General features: G+C 43.2%; 1 protein-coding gene and 1 long non-coding RNA gene across 2 annotated transcripts in view; one reads left to right on the plus strand and one right to left on the minus strand.

The window, feature by feature from the left end:
- Positions 1–6,673, minus strand: part of LOC115233281 (netrin receptor UNC5C-like) — a 55,739-nt gene extending 49,066 nt beyond the window's left edge. The window contains exon 1 of the mRNA XM_029803598.1: positions 6,200–6,673. The gene's annotated coding sequence lies outside the window, so the exon portion shown is untranslated. The remainder of the gene's footprint in view (positions 1–6,199) is intronic.
- The window catches only part of LOC115233282, a 197,378-nt gene that overhangs the window by 103,647 nt on the left and 79,879 nt on the right, over positions 1–13,852 (plus strand). The gene's annotated exons all lie outside the window — the stretch shown is intronic.

Here is a 13,852-nt window from a genome sequence, read left to right on the forward strand (position 1 = left end):
CTTTCCCTCGTGCTTATATACGTCATCTTCTCTCTCTCTCTTTTTCTCTCGACGTTCGCGTAGATTCCTCCAGATACCGGTCCTTCTTCCCTCGCTGGCTGTTATTTAGCCAATGGGCAGATGCGTCTAGTCACACAAACTCGATCGGGTCGCGCGTCTTATCCACATAAGATCTGAATCCTCCTCAATCAAAGATAGATTATCGCGGTTTTTTAGTTTCATCAGATCGATGTTATCGTATCGTCTACGTTTTTTTTTCTCTTATATAAATACACGGTATCGTTCTTGTCTGAGAGGAAAAAGAGAAGCGAGTCGAGAGCGAGGTCCGACTTGACTTGGGAGTGGAAACTTGCGACTTTGTGGGACGTATACAAATTCGTGACTACCTGCGGCAAAGGGATTCCATTTATGCGCTTCTTTGAGTCGCACCGTGTTTCAGCGGTTTTAAAAGCAATTGTATTGTTAGGAGAGAGATATTTGCAGGTGTTCAAAGATGTGCTGATGTGGTTATCGATGTCTAGCGGTTATTAATGGTCTGTAACGGGATGAATCTTATTGCTTGCGGTTTGTAGGAATAACTCATCGCTTCTTTTTTTGCGGTCTCGATATTTCACTAACGTAGTCACTGACCTCTTCATTTTTGCGATATTATCGGATCACGTATAAGAAAGATTATTTCTCCGCGCTTATTACACGAGGGGATTTCAATTCGTAATTCACAATGAGACCTTTTAAGCAAGAGATCGCGGTGCGCAACACAAGTTATCTGTTCGTGAGTATCAAGGATATTTATCTCGCGCTCTCAGCCCCGCGTATTCCAGTAAAACTTTGGCGCGGCGCGTGCTTCGGCTTCCAACGTAAAGTAAACGTAATAACTCGGGAGATCAAAGGGCTTCGCGGGAGGGGTTTAAAAGAGTGCAATCCGTAAAATCAAGCGTCGCGGTATTCATGAACTGTTGCGATTACTTTGCGCGCGAGCGGGATCGAGCGCGGGAGAAGTAACAGTGTCACGACTCCGGGCATCCGACACAAAAGGATCTTTGGCAACTTTCAACACGGAGCGGATCAAAGGATCCCGACCGCGGCTAAAGAGTTTCCCGATCTACCCTTGGCAGTCCGCGCACTCCTTTCAAGGGCATTTCGAAAATCGGGCATTGCCACGACGAAAGGGGGAGGAGAAATTCTTCTCTGTCGTCGCGTTGCTTCAGCTCTGCTCGCTCGACCAAACACCGAAATACACCCTTCCCTTTGCTCTTTGATCGTTTCATCGCACGCGCACAGAGCGCTACAGCTGCGTAACGTGGCTATACGTAGCTCTTTGGCGCGTAGTCATCTCGCAAACAGGAACGCCGAGAAGGATAGAACGGGCTGAAAATACATATATCGTGAAGACGCGGTTCGCGCCCGCGTACGTCGACGATAGGTACTGGCAACGCAAGTTTCCCCGGACTTTGGATGAAGGATCAAACGTCGCTTTTCCGCGCCTGGCTTTTGGTCGACGAGGCAAACACCGTGCCTGGAAGTTATTTGACGTTTTTGCATGAATATAAAGTACAATGTGCGACTATGAGCGCCTCGGGCGAGATATCTTTCAGTATCGCGCTGGAGCTATGCGCACGATATATGAGGAAAGCCGCTATACGAGAAAACGAGGACGCAGCTCTCCTCGGCCGCACATATCAGCGGACGTAAACGAGAAGGATGCTCCTTTCGCGCGCGCCAAGATTTTTCAGGCGTTCGGCGCCTTCGGATATTATGACGTAAAAAACGATGGAGGGCTTCCTGGCCTCTGTAAAATTTTCCGATTTTATTCGCATCGATAAGAAATCCTAGTGTAATAAAAATTGGTAAAAGCGCGATGCTGTTTACGACGGATGTTGCGTGCTTTACGCATTGTGCGTGACTTTTCTGACGACTTTCGTGTAATCTTTATTGTAAAATAATTGATAGAAACTCAATGCCTTCGTCTGAAGATTCTGAGCTACGTAAAATTTCACATATGTGATATAACTGTCGTTAAAATGCATTTTTATTTCAGCATTTTGTTCATGTCGTTTTATCGCACTATTATATTCGGGAAATATATAAAAGCATTTCGCGCAGATTTGATTCGAATGAAACGAAATTACTCGCTTTTTTATTATCTTCATCTCGTGTACTTCCCGTTCATACATTAATTCTTTAAAGAACATCGCTCGACACACCGTTATCGATCAATCAAATAATCTTAGAGTGGGTAACATCTGCCGTTCAATCAGCATCTTCATCGAATTTCGCGATTTGTATCGGCCATGTTCCTCGATCAGATTAAGCCATATTGAGCCAGTGGACCCTTAAAGATCGATCGCGCGATCGATCGGCCGGCGCGGTCTCGAAGACACGATCACGTTTCGCCACCGCAGAAATTCGTCGACGCGTGAATATATTTTTCGCAAAGGGACACCGGGCCCTCTGGTTCCTTTTGTGCGCCCCTTCGAGGCAGGTAGGCACCTCGTGTTCTCACGGAGGCCCCGAATGGATCGGACGCCGCAGATGGGCCCCTGCGCGTGCCAGGTGGGCCCTTCTCGATGACGCAGTTCTCTTCTCGAGCCGATGCAACAACGCTGTTTCCTGCGAGCTGATCGAGACCGCGATACATCATGCCGTTCTGCGTGGCGGCCCAGGCTTCATTGATCCTGACGGTACGATAACGAAGGACGAGGCCGAAACCATACCGAGTTTTTAATGGTCGAAGCACGGAAAGCGCGGGGTATCATGGGATCGGCGATGCCCATGAGCAGTCATTGGTTGCTGGCCGGCTCACGCACTCGTAGCACGTACGCAGGGAGTTTCCTGTCTTCCTCGACGGAGCGTCCGCGCGACGAACTCCTTGACCGGACACGTATGGCGTATCATCGTACGTACAGGCGCGAACGGAAGTCGGGAAAACGCGCGCGCCGGGGGTGAGAAACACTCGACGAAGACGCCGGCGGCGGCGACGTAAAATGATAGACGTCGGCATAAAATCGTCGGCCCCGACACGAACGTGACCAATGCGCACGAATGTGTACCCTTCCGCGAATAATATCGCGTGTGAATGGCGTATTAACTTGTGCCGGGAGTATGTATCGGGCCGACCGCTGGCCTTTACACGGATCCCGTAGAAATTCGAGAGTGTAGGTTTCGCGTAATAGTTTCACTCCAGAATATCCCGACATGATATTTTTATTCATGTGATGGAGGGAGTGGAAGGGGAGAATTTCAGCGAACGCATTATGATGCGCGCGATGAAGCTGAAATTGCACGGAGGAAACAAGGAAAACGGGAATGAGCTTTTTTATGGATTGATATTGAAAATGCAACGGTCGATATTTTAAATCATCGTTAAAAAAATTGCAAAAAATGTTATTTGATTATTAATTAATTCACTATTAAGATTGAAAAGCAGATAAAATGGAACTAGTATTTTTATATATCTCATGCATAAAACATTCATGCTATTTTATACACGGTGTTTATTTTTCATTAAGATTTGTTGAGTTCTTTTTCTGTGAAAAAGTGTTTTAATAATTTAAATTAAATACCTTCATATATATATTTTGTATATGAGAACACAAAATCACCAAAAGCATCTTGTAAAAAGCGCAAACTTGTTTCGTTTATAATTATTTTTTGTTACACGAGAAAGAGCGGAAGTTGAAAGCGCGGCGATACGGAACCGGCGCGGATGAAGAAGGCAATGTTGGTTGAGAGGCAAACTGTCGGTGACAGCAACATTCAAAGAAGCGCGCGTGTCACGCTCAGTGTATTTACAGAAAGCGACGAACGCGGTAAAAGCAGAAATAATAAAGGGACCCATTGGCATAAGGCGCCTCGCTCCGCTTCATTATTTTTGAGGGCCCTTTTCTGCGCGGTACACGAGTCCGCGTTGTAGCGATCATTATGCGACTGTGAGCGGGCCAGTTAGTCGTTAATAACGTCTCCGACGAAGTCAAATAAGGTCCCTTCTCCTTTCAATCGCCAAGTACCACCAACGTAGTCGGTCGAAATGTTTAGTCAACGGCCGGATCTGTTCTTGTAATCGTTCTGAAATCGCGTTGCTATCGCGTTCCGAAGTTATTTATAACGATGGAATCATACATCGTTGAGTTATACAAAATCGCATTTATCGATCCACAGATTTAGCCCTGGTCGCGTATAAATTTTCGCGATAGGATAGTAATCGCGAGAAGCATTCTATCATCTATTTAATATTTTTTTTCGCGTTTATTATCGCGAAATTTATGACCGTGTAATTAGTTAACATTTTACTGTGAATGATACGCGAAATTGTTTCAACGAGCATGACGGGCGCGAAGTGGAACAAAGCGGTAATTATTAATGCATGGTGCCATTAATATGATTAATACATTCTACCGTCGCAGTTTAAAGAGATAGCGCGATATTATTAATTAACGGCGCTCGCTCGGTGAACGAGTGCGCTTGTGTTGTATCGAGCGTTTTCCATTCCGAGAGATTTATTCATGCCACGAAGACGCGATCTTTACGAGCGATTGTGAGGTCGTGAGTGTCACGACTAACGATTCGCAGCCAATAAATGCCGTAAATAGTTGGAAGCATAATGTTACCGATTTGTTGGGGATAATGCCGTGCTCACAGCGTCGTTTTCCTCGTTATAAGCGCGCAAACGTATTGTGATAACATCGTTTCTACCAGGATACCGTCGAAAAGACCGTGATTGAATCGATCGTTGTGCAAATCACCATCAACGATCTAGCCAATGTAGCAACGTAGTAATAGCGATGTATTATTGAGAATCGCATGTAATCTGTAGATCTTCGGAAAACTTCCCTCCGATGCACACATTTCGTGTATTTACGAGTAGATATGGGATAGGTAGCGGCAACAGAACGAAATTTTAAAGCGTGGATAAAAGATGCAGGCATATATGCGACGTAAATCGCCGACAACTTACTGCTGCCATTAAGTCGTATCGAAGAACGTGCTCCTGTACACGTAATCCTAGTAAGTGCCCCCGAGTACTTGTAAATCTTTATTCGATGGTGCATACGGGAGGATACTTTATGATTACGCGTATTCTCTCTCTCTCTCTTTCTCTTCGCGCGCAGTCTCTGTAGATTTACCGATCACCCGAGAGCTATTTATCGTGTTGGACGGTATTTTATTTACGCGTGCAGTTTATTTCGCACGTATTTCAATTTATCTAGTAAAGCTGAGAAAAAAAGTGGATTTAAGATAATTCGAAAATGTTTTAAAATGTTTCGCATATTTTGTTTTTCGGTCAAGTTTTACACCGGCGGCGTAAAGGAGGTATATAAACATAGCTCCGATGAAGCAACAAGTAATAACGTATATCTCGAGTTAATGCCGCTCGTATAATTTTTCCAGCGACTTCATTCATTTGATGCGCAGACCTGTAATATCAGCGTACTTTAACCTGCCAGATGAGCAGCGGGGTCGAAGATTATAGTCGTTTCGCGCAAATCCGGTAGTTGATATCGGAAAGCGATCATCGAGTCGCGTTTGGTAACAACCGGTATTTCGGAGGAAGCCGAATAAAGGCGAGGGAAGGAAACTTGGGTTGACGAGCATGAGTTTATGACACGCCGCGAGTTTTTAATAGGCTCCCGGAGACTTTTGGACTGTATGTGGATGTAGCCCAGCGGGAATGCAGGGGTTAAATGCTAACGTTCATCTTTCGATTTGGTCCCTAGCGGGCTTTTGAAAATGTGCAGTCACCGGAATGAATCGAAAATATTCGTAGTCGCCCGAGAGGATACATAATGAATTATCTCGATTAGACGTCTGAAATGTCGCGAGAGACAGCCAGCGTTTAAGCATTTAAATTACATTTAAAGGAAACGTTTAAAAAACAATTATGCTTAAAAATATATGATACTTTGAATTTTTTCAAAGAAATTTTTTTTTTATGTTAACTTTTTAATTGAATTGATGTTGAAATTGCGACAAAATATCGTAACACATAATAATCAAATTCTATTATTTTATTTCGCAGTTTTGTGAAATTATTTAAGATATTATTCTCATGAGATATTTATGCATTTTATATTATTCTGCGCACGTTTTGACTGAAAGCACTATTTTATATATGTTATCGGGACACATTTCCTCGGTTGACGCCGTACAAAAAAATTTCGCTACACGACGCATTACGCAACTAATGTCGGATATCACTTACTCGTGCAGCCAATCAGCGAACCGTGGTTATCCATAAACCGGCTGGCACTTTAACCCCACTGCACACTGACACTGGCGTTATCATCGTTGCAAGTTCGTTACACCGTGCGTCGTAACGTCATTCTTCACTCCCGGGAACCGCGACCATCGATATACGTATTCGTTCGCCAATTCAGGGATAAACTATTTCACATCGATCTCGTTCGCGAATCCTTCGTAATCGTGATCCTGGCAACGCGCTGACAAAGAACACACTAAATTTTCTCCGTCATGAGGAAGCTATTCACGCCGTTCGAAAATCATAGCTAGAGGTCCGTATGTCAAAATCTCTCTCCCCACAGGTACGAACTGTGAGAAACGTCGTTTTCACCCCTCGTGTATGTTTCACGAGCGGGTACGTGCACGCGCACGTCCCAATATACGAGGGTACGCGTCTCGGGATTAGCCGTTAAGAGCGGATAAACACCGGGAGCCCCAGCACGCGCGGCTCATGTCGGCCAACTGACTCGTAGCGCGGAGAACTCGGGGCCCTTCGCCTCTTGGGCGCCGGTGCTGGGCGAACGTGGTGGTGATGGTGATGGTGGTGGAGGTCGCTGACGACGGTGGTGGAGGTATCGCGGACAGTCGTGGCGATGGTAGTGGTGGTGGGTGACGGTGATGGTGGTGGTAGTTGCTGGCGGTAGTAGTAGCGGCGCGGAGGCGATGCCGTGATGGTATAGGTATCGGCGGAGGCGGAGAGGCAGCTAAGAGGAAAAGAGCGCTGGTGGGAGCGTGGATGCTGTTCTGCAGTCGTTGCTGCACACGCGGATGCCGCAGAGTGCTGTCCGAACTGCCGCACGAGATGGAGGTGTATACCTCCGTGTACAGAGAGATGGCCGCAGACTTTGTTAAATATTCATCCCATCCGGTTGTCGCGGATGGTACATCGCATACCTTCGTAGCAGAAATGTTTGTCCAAGCTGCTTGTTTCCCCGATTACTCTAGGGACACCGCGAACGAATTTTGGAGCATTTGATTTGGTTACGAATACGCATGTTAGAAATGTATGACGAGACCGCGAGTAATTAGTTTCGACAGGGAATATATCTCGCGCATTAAATATGTGAACGATATTTTGTGAAATAATTGGATTGACGACTGCGCGAAACTCATAGTATATATCAAGCGAAGAGAAACATCGATAACTTGATTACTAGCCTTTATTTTAAAGGAGAGAAACGTCCGAAGGAAAAGACAAAATCTGGGAAACGGAGGGCTATCCTTCTCGCTTTGACAGCGGGGTTCAGGCATAGAATCCGTATTTTGGCCGGTGCATAAATTTGCTTTTTCACCAAATAAATACGCCTGCCATTTACAGTGACCCTTTTACCCATCTCCATTCTTTTTTCCCGTTCGTCTTTTTCCCGCTCGCCAGCGCGACGTGGCAACGTACTTGTATCGCAACGTTCGATAAATAAATATTGACTGTCGAGATGGGCACCGCAAACAACTCCATTATTAACACACAAATTCAACCTCGTCACGGTACTGTATATATGTATACTCGGATACAATATACGTGGAATCGGATACAAGCGCGTTTTAGTTTGATCCTGGTCAATCTGATGGTCCCAGTCCGTCGCGTATTCGACAACGTCATTAATTAGTCAATTTATGTTTACGACTGGATTCGGCGTTACTGTAGAACAATTTAATAACGTTCATTTTCGTGCGTTTCCCCGCTCCAGTTTCGTCCCTTCTTCCCTAACCATCGATCGGTACGGTTCGCCAAAAAGATAGAGAGGTAATATCGTGGTCGTGGTACAAAGGAAGGAGAGAGAGAGAGAGAGAGAGAGAGAGAGAGAGAAAATGGCTAACCAGTGAGAGACTTCCGGCAAGTAAATTCATGCAAATTTGTGAGATTGTAATCAAATAATCCTCGATATCCAACCTCGCGTGGTATCTCGTTAACGTACGCGTTACAAAGACAAACATACAAGTTTCATCGATAACTCGATATCGCCCCCGCCCTCCCCCTTTTTCTACCCCAGGTCGAAGAGAATGTCAGAGAGCATGCAAGGAGATGGGTTCCGGAAGGATAAGTTCTGCGAAAATAGATTTCTGCGAAGAATATATTCTCTTTAATTTTAAATATTTTCATTATCGGGCGACAAATATTAGAAACATTTTGATTTGAGCTCGTCTAATTGATCGATCGATATTTCATCGAATTTAGAATCTTTCCTACGCTGTATTTATTTTCTTTTTTTGAATATATTATTTTTTCATTCTCATAATAGAAAATATTGGATTTCTCTTTTACTTAGATTCAATGTATGAAAGATATTTTAAACTAGAGAGAAAAAAAGAAAGAGAGAGGGAAAAGAATTAATATTAAAAATATGTAGATCATGAGAATACTAATGCATGTGTGGTAAGCGCGCGTTGCAGTAGCTATAGTAAGTGAATACATATCTTATGCGATATTGCTGTGAAAAATTTATTTGTTTTTTCCGACTTGTCGTAGTTTTCTTTAGATACTTCCGTAATTCTTTAAAAAAAGAAGATATATATATATATATATATATATATATATCTTTTTTGTATATATATACATATATATTTGTGTATATTTATAAAATATTAATTAAACAGATTTGAAGCAGCGGAAACTCTTTGTCTACATGTTTTTATTCCCGATAATGTTAAGATATCGTTGTACGTTTGTATGTCTCATATACATTTGTTATTCATAATTACTAAGAATCTCGTATCTGATCTTGATAACATAGTAACATGATGTGCCGCGTGTTTTGTCGTTTGTATTCCTCTGTCATACGACTTCTAATCGATAAATGAGAGTCCTTTTAAATAGACAATAATATAGCGAGCGAGAGAGATGAAAAATTGTACCCTTCGAGCGAACCCCTTTTGTCGTAGCTTTACGTAGAGTCTCGAATGGAGAAGATGATCGCCTCGTAATCCTATATAAACACGGTTATTTTTATCCCATTACGGGGCGGTTCCGTAACGGCCCGTGTAGTCTTGAGTCTGCATAATGCCCACGTTCGTTGTGCACAGAGCTTTAAAGGCTGCCGACGGCCGGGGATGACCGCAGGATCCCGAAGGGTGTTTCATGTGCCACACCCCCTCCCGTCTGCCGTCACGAAGCCGCTTAACAGCGGGGGGTGAATATGCCTGGACCATGATACAGTCCTTCCAAATGGTCGCCGGGTCCTCCGACGGTCTTACGTACGATTCTATTGAATTCTATGCCTTCCTCTTCGAAACGTTATAACGTGTCTCGAAAGGAATATGATAGCGACGAATCATCAACAAATGATAATTTCTCATAAGTATTTAATGCACAATGAATGCGTTTAATGAGCATACGTTATTATCGTAAACAATCGAAGAGATTATTTTAAAGTTATGAAAAAATAATGGATTTTTATCATCGCCTTAGCTGAAAAAATTATTAGTATGTTTTAATTCGACAAATGTGTATTTATCGGTGTATTTTGTTTACCGGTATATAATTATATGTATATTTTTACGATATTGTTAATAGAGATGGTGATGCGTTCTGTGATTTTTAGGATAATCGTGGTTAAAAAATTGATTTGGCCAATTGCGGTAACATGTGTTATGCATTCATTTTCGAAAGTCTCAATTGCATGTGACGCTCATAAATCGTTTCACATTTAAAAGTCTCTTTTTGTTACTTTATGATATGCGGCACATTGTCGTCAAAGTATAACCGTTCTCTAAAAAAACACGTCGGAAATCGGTCCTTATCAACCGGAAACTAAAAAGTTGCCAACGTACATTTCGAGGCCTAGATATATAACAAGTCTCTTCCTTGTGCGGAATTCGCCCAGAAGCACCTCGTCGAAGGTTCCCCCGACAAGACGTAGAATATTTTTTTCTCAGACTCGTATTCGCTCTCGTAGGTTGCTTTTCTTAAGAGGAAACTCTTGTAAGGTCGTTTCGTTTCGCCAGGAGGTCAACGGAACTCGAAGATGCTGCCACTCCCGTATCGTTCTCCCCTTGAGAAAACCAGACGAGAAATTGTATGGTTGAATTGAACCGGGGGTGAGAGAGGCAAGCCGGTGGTTTACATAAACATAAAAATATATTCGTATTTAGTATATAAATATATATAGAATATTTTGTTATGAAAATCCACGAGATGATTAAGATATAAAAAAGCTGTGAATGTGCGATCAATTCAAGAAATTTCCCTTTCTTTCTCTTTCTCTTTCTCTCTCTCTTATTATTAGAATATGATATTCTAAAATATAAAAATAATCTGCAGGTTGTATATACTTGTCAAATATTTTTAAAGATAAATATATTTATAAGATATATACACACACACATGTATTATTTAGGCGTTTTATTCTTTATTATGTTTATGAAATTAAAATCAAATTTTTTTTATATAATAAGCATTTTTTTACATAATCGGAACAGAATAAAAATTCATTTAAAAAAGAGATAAGACGAAATAGAAACGCGGTACAATTCATCGGGGATGCTGTATAATCGCATCGATGAAATTGACGTGCAGTAAGATTGTAGGAAACTCAGTAGAGTAGAATATAGTTTTTTTGCGTGTGTCAGCGTATCCATTAATTTTCAAGAGGAAAATCGATGTCGACCATCTAGAATTACGAGTCTCTTCGAAGACCCCACGAGTGAAATTCGAGCTTGTTCCATTTCTCGTAAAAAAAAGGTCCAAAGCAGGAGCAGGAAAGCAAGGAAAAAACTAGAAAGAGCAAGATGAAAAATGTTCGCTCGACGTACCCTACCTAGGCGTCTCGGAGGTTTCACGAAGATATCGGGGGGACCAAAAGACATAGAAGATGAATACGCCATGTCCAGTCGATGCATTCGAAATATTCGAGGATAGGTTCTGACCGCGTGCGAAGAGAAAGAGGACCTTCGAAGATTGTGTCCTTTATCTGGAACGCAGGATCTCTCCGTCCTTTGTAGCCCACCTAAAACAAATACGTCCACGTTTCGGTCGAGAGGTATGCTTAGGCAGGTAAGCAGTGTGCATTGATTCCAGTTCTTCGAGGTCTATACGTCTCTTCTAGTCCGCTTCGCTAATAGTACTTAATGGAATCGATAAGTTGTCCGACAAATCTCTGGCATCCCACGTATAAAACTCGCGGCAGTCGTAAATTCGATCTGCTCGAACGATGCGGGCAGTGCGTTTCGTTCGATCGTTCGGATGGAATTCTTACATTATTGGGCAATGTATAGACCGGGAAGATAGTTGAAGGTTTTTGATTGTCTTTTTATAGCTACCGTGAGTTTTACGATCGTTCTGCGGCCTTTATGGATGATACGGTTACTTTTAACTTGGTCATTCGCGTTTCATCGACGCCGACGCGTTTTCCCTCATTTACGGAATCTCTTGGCCGATATCACTGGAAATTGTGAATAATGAGAAACTACAAGAGCGTGATTCTCGTTATAATATTAATGCTTTTAATTTTGTATCCGAATAAAAAATTGTATCCGATATCGAAACTAAAGATCGTACATTTCACGATCATGTACGCCATTACGCATGTTCTCTCAATTTTAATTTCTCGGAAGCTTTCCATGACGCAAAATAATTGTCTGTTGAAAAGTCTGATGAAAAGGATTACGAAGCTTCTCGGCCACGTGACGCGAGCTAAGAAGATCCAGGAAACGAGCGACGCGATTACGACGTCGGGATCTACGGAGAAAACAAAAGGGGGCCGAGTTCTTCCCTTTGTCTCACAGGGGCACACCCTCTCGTGGCGCATTATTTACCGGCGTTGCGGCCCGCCCGCGTGCACGTTGGGATATTGACGAGCGGACGAGGGAGAACGGCCGCTAATGGCACGTTGGTTTTCTGAAAGCCGACGACTCTCCGGTCCGGACGCGATCTACGAAGACTTCTTCCCGTAACCCGGTAATTTCGGTGTGCCCCACAATCTGGCAGATTGCATCCCGTGCTCTGCCTAGGAGGCGAATTACGTCGGCTATACGCGAAAGGGACCGTAGTAGGGCTGATCCACCTTTCTTGAGATTTTTATACCGTCGACCGGTTATAATTCAGAAACGAGATATTTCTCCCTCAATTTCTACTTGTGACTGAGTGCCCTGCTCTTTCCCTCACCGTACCTGCTTCTCGCTTTTCCCTGGGCGGCGTCCGATACCTATCGAGATAATGACAAAGCTCTTGCTCCCACAGGATTCCGGGAAGAATCGTGCATCTTTCCCTCACCGTACCTGCTTCTCGCTTTTCCCTGGGCGGCGTCCGATACCTATCGAGATAATGACAAAGCTCTTGCTCCCACAGGATTCCGGGAAGAATCGTGCAACAAATTGTATCCGCGTATAGATACGTGTATCGGATTGTGAGGTTTAAAATGAGAAAAATTGTCGTGTTCCGTCGCACAGCTTTTTTTTTTTTACAACGACGGTGAAAGGCTATATCGATGATTTTGTAATACTAAAGTATTATTTGTGATATTATTTATATATTGTTTTAATTCAACAAGAGTTTCATCATAAAAGCATTTTATTAACTGCTCTGTGATTTTGTACGAATATTTATTAGGCTGATATTGTGCGATGTATTAAATTCAAATATATTTTCGATAAATATATTTTCGATTTATCATCGTGTCAACGATCTTAGTGACAATTTTAACATTTAACGAGTACGCACTATACTTTCGTATCATTAATTATTGTGTAATACGCCAGGAAGTTAGTTGAAGACTTTGATCGTTCCTTTACGATATATTAAATAACGTATTGATAAATCACGAAAATCTGGACGTTTACGTGATTAACGAATAACTCATCTCACATCAATATTATATAATAACAGTACTTTCCGTGCATTTACGAAAGGCTAACAAAATCGCTCGTTAGGCTCAGGCTTCTGAAAAGACGACGAAGAGTACACGAGATAAAGTGAAACGATATTTATTTCGATTATACATTATCAGAATCGGGACTTAACGACCGTGTATTTTCGCGCAGCCGAGTGCCTGCCAATCAGACTCCCATTCACATGGTGTATCATTGAACATTACATCGTGAGTCTACTCACTCAATAAACTCAATCAATCCGAACGTGCTATTTACTTCTCCGTACCGTGCCGCTATCGCGATTTTCAATTAACGGAGGTACACGGATGAAAGCGGCGGAAAGAGCCGAGAGCGCCGCAGAAGACAGGAGGACTAACTCGATCCGGTCCAAGGACGAGGGAACGTATTCGACGCGGGCGATGCGCCTCGTAATACTCATAGGAAGGAAGAAGGACTCGTTCGAACGATTCGACGCGCATTCTTCGGACGTATGCTCGGCAATTTGCGGGTACGAGAGCGCTTTACAATTAGCGGTATCTTCCGAAGCAGCATTCTTACCGAGCTTCTTTCCCGATCCCACGCACCGCTCATCGCTCTAGCGAGGGTTCCTCTCGACGGTTTTGTCGTTAAGCATTAATTGAGCTCAGGCCGAGAGATTACAGAAAGGATCCTCGCGCAGAATGGTATCCGAGAAATCGAATGAATTTGAGCCCGCGCAGCCTCCGACATCGTTCTCCCTTTCTCCTTCTCGGTGTATCGTTTCTTTCTCTCTCTTCCTCTCTCTTCTTCGGGCGCGGTTGTAGCTCTTCCG

This window comes from Formica exsecta, unplaced genomic scaffold, assembly GCF_003651465.1.
Source record: "Formica exsecta isolate Colony F162 unplaced genomic scaffold, ASM365146v1 scaffold17, whole genome shotgun sequence".
In the NCBI taxonomy this organism is placed as follows: domain Eukaryota; kingdom Metazoa; phylum Arthropoda; class Insecta; order Hymenoptera; family Formicidae; genus Formica; species Formica exsecta.